This window comes from Agelaius phoeniceus, chromosome 7 (assembly GCF_051311805.1).
Source record: "Agelaius phoeniceus isolate bAgePho1 chromosome 7, bAgePho1.hap1, whole genome shotgun sequence".
In the NCBI taxonomy this organism is placed as follows: Eukaryota; Metazoa; Chordata; class Aves; order Passeriformes; family Icteridae; genus Agelaius; species Agelaius phoeniceus.
In genome coordinates, this window is record NC_135271.1 from 18,747,250 (window position 1) to 18,757,632 (window position 10,383).

The 10,383-nt window shown below is 38.3% G+C and overlaps 1 long non-coding RNA gene across 4 annotated transcripts in view; it reads left to right on the forward strand.

Annotated features, from left to right (window-relative positions):
* LOC143694489 (uncharacterized) overlaps window positions 1-9,624 on the forward strand; it is a 69,320-nt gene extending 59,696 nt beyond the window's left edge. For all 4 annotated transcript variants that reach the window (XR_013182991.1, XR_013182987.1, XR_013182989.1 and 1 more), the window contains one exon: window positions 5,354-9,624. This is a non-coding gene — a long non-coding RNA (uncharacterized LOC143694489). The remainder of the gene's footprint in view (window positions 1-5,353) is intronic.
* The last annotated feature ends 759 nt before the right edge of the window (window positions 9,625-10,383 follow it).

Below are 10,383 nucleotides of genomic sequence, written 5' to 3' on the forward strand. Positions count from 1 at the left end.
GGGAGAAACAGCTGGATTTGTGCTTTGCTGTTTGTGCTTTTCTTCGTCATATAGAATCTCCAGAGCCAAAAAAACCACAAGTAATTATGGGCAACTTCAGGTCATCTTTAATTCTTTCACTTCACCCAAATGGGACTTGGCACACAATTTTCAAATGCAGCCACAGTCTGCTGTGAAACTGCTCTGCCCCAGGCTACTCTGCTAAAGGCAAAGGAGAGAGGGACAGAAAAATGTGAGTTCAGGCCAGCAGAAAGAAAGATTTGCTGTGTCCCCTGTGCCTGTTCCATACTCAGCCTGCTCCTGGGGAGGGCTACGTGCCTCACACACAGGTACAGGGCAAGATTTGTGCCCAAAGATGCCACAAAGCCATGCTCAGCAGTGTGGGAAAACACTCTGCTCTCCTCAGCACCATCTAGGTCAGCAATGAGATGCACCACAGCCTACAACACAAACACCCCATGCAGCACAGGTCTAAAGCCACTACCACCTTCATGAGTTTGTGTAGGATTCATTTTTACCCTTTTCTTTCTTTTTTTTAAGACTTTTTCTCTTTGGGCAGTCAGAAGTTTTTTTGCCAAAATCAAGTTCAATTTATTAAATTTATTTCAATACCAGTATTTCAACCCAAATACTCATTGCCTTATCTTGGTATTTTCTTCACTGATGTAAGTGAAAGATTTGCTTATAATTCCTCGACTGTGGTGTTGTGAGGGTTCCCAGGATGAGGGGAGAGATGAAAATTCAACTCCATGTTCTCAGAAGGCTGATTTATTATATTATGATATTATATTAAATTATATACTAAAACTATACTAAAGAAAGAGAAGGAACACATCAGAAGGCTAAAAAAGAATGATCTTGAAAGCTCATGAGTGACTCAGAGTTTGACACAGCTGATGGTGATTGGTCATTAATTAAAAACAATTCAGATGGATCCAATCAAACATTCACCTGTTGAGAAAAGATCTCCAGACCACATTCCCAAGCAATCACATAATTATTGTTTTCATTCTTTTCTGAGGCGTCTCAGCTTCCCAGGAGAAGATCTTGGGCAAAGAGGATTTTTCAGAAAATATCATGGTGACACTTGACTTTAATTTTGTTAATCTAAACAAGCTTAGCAAAGCTATTTGAACATGTCTTTAACAGAGATACTTTCCTTCCTAGCAGTTTTTGTTATCCAGGCTAATAAAGGGATGTATATAGTTTCAAGAGGACTGTTAGCACTGCTCTAAATGAAAGCATATCAATGCCTTTTACAGTTTTTTTTTTGGATTATGCTAGAAAACATAAATAAACAGAAGCAAAAAATGAAAAGTGCACTGGTTTTCTCTTGGCAGTGGCAAATGTATGGGTCACAGACACAGTAAACCAAAAATACATCCAGGTCTCTTTTCTTTTTCTTTTTTTTCTCTTCTGTAACTTCCAAATGACGAACTGCAGAAGTTCTTGTCCCCTGGGACATGAATTTATGCAGCACATCTTGTGATAGTAGAATCCAAAGTACATTTCCTTGCATAATTAAGTTAATCTTATTTTTGTTATTGCACCTGTTGAAAGTCATTTAGTTCCCTGTTTATACAGAGACAGCCCTGACTTCTATTTTAGCATCAGTTGAAAATTCAAAACAGAGAGGATTTTCTCACACATTAATGAATATTTTAATAAGTATTGAACTCCAGATCTTTTTTTTACATCCCCTACCCTAAATTTACTTCTGCCTCTGAGTGCTATGCAAAAACCATAAGGAGGACAAAGCCAGAGCAGAGAGACTTCAAATGAACATTTTAGAGCTTTACTTTGAGAGGAAACCTTTGTAATTTTGATATTCACAAGTTGAGAAGAGCTATTAAAATACATGGTTTTCTGAGCCACTGCTTTGCTTCACTTCACTGCTTCACCTTCCCACCCTGTTACATGACAGCCAATGCACCCCATCCCTGTGGAGAGATTTAAATTGGAGCTCTTTGGGCCATGGGTTGTACCCTTTTTGCTCCATGCTTTCACACGTTTTAGTCCCAGGAAGCCAATGACCTTGACTGGACACAAAAACTGCACCTCATACAAATTATCCCTAAAGAATTTCCAGAGTCTTTCTTTGACATCACACAAATATATTCAGCCACACTGAGTATGTCTCCAGCTCAAGGCAAATTGTCTAAACTTCTTGCACGATACTCTGCCTTATTTATGAATATTTCAGTTTCTAACCTAAACCTAGAAACACCTACTGTTTCTTACAATTTTTTAAGATAAACTAGTAACTTCAAAAGCCAAGAATGCTGTCGTGAGTGGCCACCTGACAATATGTAGGGCAAAGACTCCAAAAAATAGATATTTTATTTCTATTCCTATATTATATTCCTATATTATATTCCTTCCTTATTACATGATATTAAACACCACCACACCCATAAGTTTTACTAAACTGGAAACAGACTGGAAGCCAAAGGAAAACAATCTCTAAAAGCTTAAGAAATAAAATTTATATCTTGAGTGCCCCTGTGTTTTTAAGATTTTTAAAAACTGAACCAAAATGTCTAAGATTTAGATACCAACTTGAGCTGTCAAAAATCACTACAGGTGTAAGTAAAATTATTTTTTTTCACATAACAGAATCTAATTTCTGTCTCTTGCTGGGTTTTGGACAAAACTGGCTGACAACTCACACTGCAGTTATATGAAAACATCACTGTCGAAAGCACAGACAATTCCAACATTTTTCTACTACATTTGTGGTAAAAAAGACTTTTTAAAAGCTTATAGTTGTACAAAAAATAGCAAATATAAGAGAAAAACAATGGTTTAAGATTACTTCTTTTACTCCATTAGAAACAGATATTGCAGTATTCCATGAAGTCAAAAGAAAGTAAAGACTTGCAATTTAATGTCATTATATAGACACACTCCTATAATATTGTCATCATCTATTATTTGAGACAATGAAACCAATCAAAAAATTTCACCTTAAAAAAAGTAGCATTTTATACTGGAAACAAACTGAACACATATGGCAAGCCAGTGCACTGTTCAAATTAATCCCGGCAAATAATACTTAAAACTCATAGATATTCTCAAACTTAGTAGAAGAAAACCTCTTTAAATTATCCCTCTATAGATGGCAGTGCAATTAATAACATGCTGAGTGTAAAATGTCTATCTAGAGATAATGAAGGTATCCAAGATATGGAATGGAAGGAATAAAGGTTTTTCTAGATTTTCAGGACTTGAATGATATCTACTATTCAGAATATATGAAACACTGCAAAATATCACTGTTCAATGGGGAAAAAAAGGGAGAGAAACAAAGCAGGATTTGAGCTTAATTCTTGGATGCTTTTGAAGGACAAATAAGGTAAATGTCTGCAAGTACAATGCAGATGCAAGGGGCATAAAGATGCTTGGAGCTTTTATATCACATCAGAGACACTTGTTTTGTGATAGAAATTTTCACATTACAAAGCTTTCAACATAACCTCCACACTTTCTTACAATTTAATTTCTTCTTTTATTCAGACCATAGAAAGATTTCACAATGGGAGGGAAAGAAACCTCACTCAAACGCTACTGAACAAAACACAGATGTAGAAAGACAGCAGAGGTTCTTTTTTGTGGTAATTATCTTTCTGACAGTCCTTAATGTGATTTCCTACATCAAGAGGAACCACTAACACAAATAAGTATTTCCAAGGTTTGTTTTGCAGTTTTCATGGCTCGAAATGTTCTGTTCAGTTCCACTGAAGGGACAGATAATGTACAGGATGTGGAGAAAAAATGATCTTTGCCTCATTTTGCTGGCTTCCCATCCACTACATGGTGTTTGCTGATATGATCACAGTGTTTTCTATGGAAAAGTGAGTTTGCTCAAACTTCTATTAGGAAGGGTTCAGAATGTAGTTAAGATCAGTCTAAACAGTCCAGTGCTATCCTTAGTTTTAGATAGGACTAGATCTTGGAGATCCAGGATATCCTTATCCTTGTATCCATCAAACTACTGGTAATTTTGAATTAATGGCAAAATGGAACTGCTGAGGAGTTTTCCCATTCTTTTAAATATTTTACCCCTTAGAGCTTCCATTAGCAATACGTACTTCAAAGATATGAGAATATCCTGTAAAGTGTTTTCAGACTAAGACTGTTGTGATAGGTATTTCACACTCAATTGTTGATGCATTAGGGAATGAAAAATATTAGAGACAGAAGACACTGATAAGGGGACACTCTATTTATCTGAACTGAGTGTGCAATCTGACTGGAAATTTCATCTGAGTTTGAGTGTTTTTGGAATTAAAGGCAGTTACCTGATCTTGGCACTTAGGTTTTCTTCTAATTGCTATTGCAAGCAAAAAAAATAAAGCTGAAATATAAAAATTTCCCAAAGAAAGACCAAAGATTAACACAGCACTTATTAAACTCAGTAACACCACCAGGATACCTGTTCACTCTGTCAGGATGCATGATCACTCTCAGTGATGCCTATTAATTTATCAGGCACCCTTGATGCTTGCAGCAATTTCTGCATCAAGTTTCCTTGTTTGTCTTTTTTTTTACTTTATCTTACAATTTTACATGAAATTACAGGGGGATAATTGAAAGGAAAAACCCAACACCTTTCTACCAACAGCTGCCAGATATTTTCCAAACTGAAAGTAAGGATGAGACCCTTTTTATTCCAATAAAACAATGGAGGCAGCAGCGATGCCCTCACTTGCTCCATTAGCAGCACAGACCAGGTGGCCTTTCAGCCACAGTGGCCACCAGCCCTGTTGTGACAGTGTTTGCAGGGGTCCCAGGATGAGGGAAGAGACAAGGATCTGACTCCATGTTTCAGAAGGCTTGATTTATTATTTTATGATATATATTATATTAAAACTAAAAGAATAGAGGAAAGGATTTCATCAGAAGGCTGGCTAAGAATAGAAAAAATATAATGATAACAAAGGCTTCAGTCTCGGACAGAGAGTCTGAGCCAGCTGACTGTGATTGGCCATTAATTGGAAACAACCACATGAGACCAATCACAGATCCACCTGCTGCATTCCACAGCAGCAAATAACCATTGGTTACATTTTGTTCCTGAGGCCTCTCAGCTTCTCAGGAGAAAAAATCCTAAGGAAAGGATTTTTCAGAAAATATCATGGCTACACCCTGTGCTCCCCATTCCCAGCACAAACTGGGATCAGGGCATTGCTGCTGTGCTGCAGCCTTTATGGATTGGAGGCAGAATCTGCAAGCCAGGAGCTTTTCTTTCCCTCAGGAGCATCTCCTGTGCTGCACTGGCATCTGTCTTGTGGCAGTTATAATGTTGTTTGAAGTTATCTCCTTCTCTGTCTTATCTCCCTCCATTTCACAGGAGAATTGAGCTGCTTTCCATGTGGGGCCAACTGCATGCATTGAAGGAACTCACAGCAGGAAACCTCAAAGCCTTTTCCTTTTGGGACAGACCACATCATGTGTGGAAAAGGAACCAAGCAGCTCCTCCAACTGCTTCTGCACCATGGAGCAACCACCACCTTTCTGCCAGTTGAAGGCTAGACCTGATGAACTAAAGGATTTCCAGTCTTTGCCCAGGATGTTAAATAGACACAGACATGTCGCTGTAGGACACGAAAGGACACAAGTGCACACACTGCTGTTCTCAAGATGAAGAAAAAAAGGGAAGTTTATTTTCTGACTCCAACATTTATAGTGTTCCAAGAGTGACTGTGGATTGGAGGGTGACTGTGCCACCTCTGCAATGACACTGGACAAACCAACAGTCCATCAACTTTCTCCTCCTCCATGAAGGAATGCAAAACAATGAGTTATTTACAGAAAGCGTGTGAGAAAGTTTGCTACAAGAATGTAAACATCAGAAGGCTTAGAAAATCTTAAAAAATCAGGGCAACACAGACAGCCAATCCAAATATTATGAAATTGAATAACCCCCTCTATTCTACATAATAAAACCAAATTCCTACAGTTGTGTCATTAAGTGCCACGTGCAGAGAGGATGAAGAGTCAGAGCAGCCCTTAGCTTTGTCTCCAGTCCTGTCAGCAGCACATGTCTGCCTGCACCAAGGCAGAACACCTCTATCCATGTGCTTCCTGCCAGCCTGGGTGACAAATGCAGAGGGAGTCCATGAGAGATAAAGCCCCTCTTTGTTCTGATCCAGGGATAGAAGGCATTGCACACACAAAGACAAATGTGATGGCTGCCTGCTGCTTGGGCAGAGTCAGCCCCTGCAGCTGTGAGCTGATCCTGAAAAAACATAGCTTTATTTTATGTTTATGGGTTTGAACCCAAGCTCAATGTGTTTGTAAATGACTGGGGTGCCACTGTGGCTTGGCTCCCACCTCGTGCTGCAAGCCAGGCCTGCTCACTGGTGCCACCAGATCCAACCTGCATGGAAACAGTTCCTCCCCTCCTCAGCACAGCTGTGTCAGCTGTGTCAGGGGCAGCAAGGGCATCCCAGCTGAGCTGGCTGTCACAAACAGCAAATTCCCAGGAGGACTGGGGGGACCTGAGGGGAGACTGATTCAGGAGGATTCCCCTGTGTTTGTAATGATCTGCCAGTGGTGTGGGACTCCCACTACCACCATGGCAAAATTTGTCTTCCAAGTGGCAATGCCAAAAAAACCTGACTATAATTTTCGCAAGAATCAGCTTCCTAAACTGCAGTGAAGGAAAACAAAAGGTCACACCAGAGTAAAGTTTCATTTTTGTTCCTCCTTACTTGGTCTAGCCCCTTCTACTTCCCACATTCTAGCAGAGGAAAGGTCCAGGCTCCTGTAGAAATATCTGGTGCTCTTAGTAAAACATTTTATACAAAGAGGCCTATCAGAGGAAATTAATATAGTTTGGCTCATCCCCAGACAAAAGGTGGAGTTGATGCCCCTTGACTCCTCTAATGATGAAGAGAGGCTGCTCCTAAAGGGAATTATGACTCCCTAGATGGGCTGAGCCCTGTCTCACAGCAGTGGCCATGAAGTCCTGCTGCTGATACCCAATGTGTTTGGCTGACTTGAGAGCCTGGGTTACATCTGAGGTTCCATCTTATGTTTTTCATATGACTGAACTTAAGCATTATTAAACCCAGGCAGACATTAGGCTTTTAGGCTCATACACCACGTTCATCACTGAACCACTGTTTGTGATGTGTATTACTGTTAAATAATACACAAACCTGCAATTTCACAAATAAAATGTGACAGCTCTCAGGCTACTGGGGCAGCAAGGATCATGGTAGAATAACACCACTGAAACAGGAGATGCTGTTGGCTGTTATTACAGGGCCTGTTTCCATAAAGCTCCTATAAAATCCATATGCACAGTAACTATTTGCAAGTGAAAACAGTGGCTGATGTGTGCAATTGTTGATTCTGAATACAGAGCAGACATCTGCATGAGCAAATCGATGTGCATGCAAATTTCCTCCAAAACTCACAGAGACAGTTTTGAGCCAAAGCCACAAATGCTTTTTGGAGTATTCCTGTTGATTTCAGGGATTTTGCCCACCAATATTATTTCCACGCCATTGATTTTACTCCACTGCTCTTAAATATCAAGAAGAGCCCTAAGTTGTCTTTACTTACAGCACAGTTCAACTGATATTGAGACAAATCAAGCCCAAATACACTAAGAAGGGATAATCGCAAGAAGTAAGCTTGATAGTCACTAAATAATAAAGCAGGAATCATACTGCTATTTATCTTCTCCTGCAGTGGATATTTGCAAGCAAAAATCAGGGATTTCTTCTATTTATTTACCTATTTTCCCCTCCAGGAAGTCTGTTTAATGAGGAGAAACCTCCAAACTCTTAAAACCCATGTGTATATGTTAAAGCTTTTCAGTAAACTCTTCATAAAGCCCAAACATGTCTCACAGTAATATTTTGCTGTTGCTGCTGAGGGATCAAAAAAACTAAGTGTGAAAATAAAATATGCTGAAAAGCTTTTCAATTCTGTAATTGTGTTTATGTTGCAGTGGGATTTTTTTTTGTTGTTTAAACTGGAAGGCTCTCAATAATTGGAAAGCTACCAGGTTGCCCTCAGGCAGAAAAGTACCACCAATTCTCTAATATCATGCAAAGAACCAAGGGATATTTGGTGCCTCTCTCTACCATACATTTGCCACTACCCAAGGGTTTGGGCACTTCATCTGCTCTTTGTGGGCACCAGGTCCAAGGTACTGATGAGGTCTCAGGAAGAAATGGAAAGTGGCCAACAAGCAGCAGTGAGTGACCTCCAGCACTTCAAAGGGCTGATTGGTGCAGGAACGGTCACTTGTTTTGCTTTGCCAAATTCTCTCAGGATTCTTCATGAAAAATTAAACTTTCTATCCCTTTGGCTTAAGCTGCTACACTTTAATAAGAAGAGTTGTTGTTCTTGGTTTGCTGATTTATAAGGTTTGAAGCACTTTTGCTTTGCATTCTGTTGCGTGTAAGCTGGCAGTGAGCTAGGAGGAATAATTTATAAATGAGATGAATTTGTATAGATTAGTCAAGTGCCTACTGACTGAGAATATAGCAATGTCTAAATATTTAGATGAATTAAGCAGCAAGGAAAGATAAATATTCTTGAAAAGAACACATTTAGTAGGCCACTGAAGTATAACTAGGAATAAATAAAAACAAGCAAAGAAAAAACATAAGAACACAGAGGAAAGGCGTAGCAGTATAATGAGGCAAACAAAAAATAGTTTGCATGTCTTTATGTATACCTGTCCCATCACTAAGTCTAAGTTTATGACCTCCAAAGTATAAAATACTGATTAAGTGAATGATCTATATTACTATTTTCAACTGAGCAGCTTGGGACACTCATTGTGTCTCTGTTGTCCATGTTAAAAAAAACTGCTTTACATTCCTGTCACAGCCTGCAGACAAATATACATTCCCATTTATATGTACACATCCATACATAAACACAGGAAAGGATTATGTAATGGAGCCACCTCTTACCTTGGAAAACAAAAATATTGGCATAAATTCCTGTCTGCCTCCTGATTCTAACAGCCTAGGAAGGGGGAAGAAGTATTGCTCTCATACTAAATAAACCATCATCACAAGGACTGGTTAGGCACAAATCTTCTGGTCTTTCCTATAAGCTTTGCACTGTTTTTTGGTGAGGTTTTTTCCCCTTTTTCCTTAATGGAGAACAAACATCACCAGGTAATATGGCACAGCAAGTGGGCAACCTCTGTAGCATCCAAGTACCTCCCCCAGTATTGCTTTCAAACTTTCCTAAAGAAAAAGATAAATCTAAATACTTCTCAATTTTCCACTTCTGGATGAAAATAAGTTTGAAACAATAGGAAAGGGCTAAAAAATTGAAAAAAAAAATATTAAACACAGGTGAAAAATATCTATTTCTCCAGTGATCGTCTCATGGGATTTTTAGACAGATAATAAAAGTATACTGTAGGAGTAAGAAGCACCACTTCAGTCTTTCAGTACATTTGTATTTTACTGACATGAGTTCTTGTCTCTGTTAATTATGGAGGTCTGGGTGAGGTAATTAAATTAAGAGGAAAAACAGGGTTTGGGTTGTTATTTTAATTATTTGAGTAATGCGTACTTGGTACAGTTTACCTTTTAAAAAGATATAGTCTGAAATCTCTAGAGAACAGACTAATAGCTCTGAATAATCCTAGGGAGAGCTTGACTTCATATTAATTGATCTGCAAAATCACAAAATGGTTATTGCCTGCATATATTTAAAAATAGATTGTAGGATCTTAATCACTACTTTTAATCTTGAAATTCATTCTTGAGGTAGTAAAGACTGCAGTTCTATGTGGTTTATGTCTTCTCTTGTTACTTCTAAAAGTTATTAGATTCCTTCTCACAACAGTCTGGTTTGTTTTCTTTGTTTTGTGTAAGTATACTTTAAAATGTACTAGAACATCAAAGAGAATTTACAGTTTTGTACAATTTTGGAAAACTTGCAACTATTTAAAATAATCCCATTGTTCTCATAAAATCATAATATTTCCATCAGATGTCCTCATTATGTGGAACATGTCAACTTTACTTCAAAAAATCTATATTTTACTTTATTGTAAGAACAAAAATTCTAGCATAGACAGCCAGCTAAACTAGAAAACATTTCAAGTAAAATGGTTCTCTCTCCTCTGGGCATGGCCTCATCCAATGCATTTCCCAGGTTATAATTTTTGAAGCAATTTACTGACAGAAGAAGTTAAAATAGTTATTTGACCTTTCTGGAGTAAGTGAATCTAAATTAAAGTATGAGCAATTACTGCAGCATTTAAATTTTCCACCTTCCCTCACTGATTTCTCCCCTCCCTCTCAGTATGTTTATTAGCACTGGTTACTTGTTGCTTGTCTCAGAAGTTAATTTTTAAATTTCAAAAATCAGCATAGAACAATTTTTTTTTAG